The sequence below is a fragment of the Rattus norvegicus genome, chromosome 3 (assembly GCF_021556685.1).
Source record: "Rattus norvegicus strain SHRSP/BbbUtx chromosome 3, alternate assembly SHRSP_T2T, whole genome shotgun sequence".
NCBI lineage: Eukaryota > Metazoa > Chordata > Mammalia > Rodentia > Muridae > Rattus > Rattus norvegicus.
Genome location: NC_141536.1, coordinates 89,679,999 through 89,681,730, shown reverse-complemented (window position 1 = coordinate 89,681,730; position 1,732 = coordinate 89,679,999). Strand labels below are relative to the sequence as shown.

At 45.8% G+C, this 1,732-nt stretch overlaps 2 long non-coding RNA genes across 4 annotated transcripts in view; one reads left to right on the top strand and one right to left on the bottom strand.

Moving 5' to 3' along the window:
- Positions 1 to 1,732, bottom strand: part of LOC102551977 (uncharacterized) — a 17,694-nt gene continuing 15,962 nt past the window's right edge. The window contains exons 2-3 of one of the 2 annotated variants that reach the window (XR_015684529.1): positions 1,375 to 1,514; positions 1 to 784 (exon numbers count right to left, since the gene is read on the bottom strand). This is a non-coding gene — a long non-coding RNA (uncharacterized LOC102551977). The remainder of the gene's footprint in view (positions 785 to 1,374; positions 1,515 to 1,732) is intronic. The other variant, XR_015684530.1, reaches the window with a different exon arrangement.
- LOC120101615 (uncharacterized) overlaps positions 1,592 to 1,732 on the top strand; it is an 11,937-nt gene continuing 11,796 nt past the window's right edge. Inside the window, exon 1 of one of the 2 annotated variants that reach the window (XR_015684531.1) lies at positions 1,592 to 1,692. This is a non-coding gene — a long non-coding RNA (uncharacterized LOC120101615). The remainder of the gene's footprint in view (positions 1,693 to 1,732) is intronic. The other variant, XR_015684532.1, reaches the window with a different exon arrangement.

Sequence of the window (1,732 nt, the reverse complement as noted above, 5' to 3'; positions counted from 1 at the left end):
CAATAGCGGGAGCCTGATACAGGTACACTGGCCTTCATCTTCAATTACTCCATGGTTTTAACATCTCTGTATTTAGATACAGAGACCACTGTGCTGGAAACACAGTTTTCAGCATAGAAGCGTGAAACATAAGTTTGAAGCCTAGGAACACCAGGCTATACTTCTATCACCCTGGGTTTATGTGAGCACATCCAGTGTTTGCATGGGGACAAAATCACGTAGCTGTGCATTTCTGTGTTATCAATAGATGTGTGGCTGCTCTTCATTCATTTATTCCTTCACTTATCAGATCAAAATCAAATAGTTGTCATGGATCAAACCACTCTTAGGCTCTGGATATAAGACCATGAACAAAATAGACACTGTGCCTACAGCCAAGGAAGGCACTACCCGGGATGGCCAATCTCGGTTATCAACTTTATTAGATTTGGAATCAACTACCAGAAAAGCTGTTGGCATTCCTGCGGTGTGATTTTTATTTTTCATTTAAAAATAAAGATTTACTGTGTTTTAAATGATGTATATATGAATGCGAATGTGGGCTTTTGCCCACCAGTGTAGAGGCCTTCGGGAGACCAAATGCCTTGGGTTCCCCTGGAGCTAGAGTTATAGGTGGTTGTGAGCCATCAGATGTGAGCACTGGGAACAGAACTCAAGTCCTTGCACGTGTGGTTTGTACTCTTCGCTGCCCAGCCATCTCTCCGGTCCCTGTCAAGGTGTGTCTGACCAGTCATCTGAAGCAGGGAAAGCCACCCTCGATGTCGGAGCACCTTCTGCTGGCAGCCTAGACCACAGATGGAGAAGAGAACAGTTTTGCTTCTTACCTGCCGGCCTTCATTCTCGCTGGCAGGTGCATGTACCGCCTTCCTTCACTGACTGTAGAACCCTGCCAGGGCCCCCACCACAGACTGAAGAGCAATGGCTTTGCAGGAACCCTCCAGGCCCCTCCAGGCCTGATGGGCACTGCTACACCCAGCTGTGTGGACCCAGCAACTTACAGGTTCTTGGCTGCTCTAGTGTGAGACAGATATGGCTGGGCTACCCTGACCATAGCATGTGAGGCAAACTAATAAACCCTCTTCCCTCTTTCACTCTATCCATCTGTTGGTTCTCTTCCTCTAGAGACCCATGACTAATGCACGGCCTAGTGTGAAGTAATTACAATATTAAGTGATGTTATTATTGTGAGATTATTAACGTGAATGACTAATGCGGAATAAGTGCCAGCGTGTGTCCAGACACTTCTGTGGTTTTTCTCACTAATTCTCATCATAGCTAGTGAGTTCCCACAATGTATTACAGACAAGGAGACAGAGGCCTCAGAGAGTGTAAAATGATTATCTGGAAGGACAGTGGTAAATTCCAATCACTTACTGATAAAGTCAGAAAGCCTTCTCATCATGATATAGTTTCTCAGAAGGTGCCTGAGGGAGGTTGAATATGTCTAAGCAGAAACACTGGGGCAACAATTTGGGATGATGAAGACAGAGGATCTTCTCCGTGGGGGAGGTGACCTGTGGGCAAGACAGGCTGTGTAAAATGCAAACTCACCATGTCTGGCAGGAGGTGGAGTCTCTCAAATGCACATTTCCTTTCACTGATCCTGTGTGGTAGGAGGAACATTTTCCCATCTGTCTTGGCGTTTATAGACAACCTTCAAATCCTGCAGACCAGCTCGCTAGCAAGGTTACTGTAAGTCCTTCTTTAAAACCCTTGTCTTCTACTTAGTATG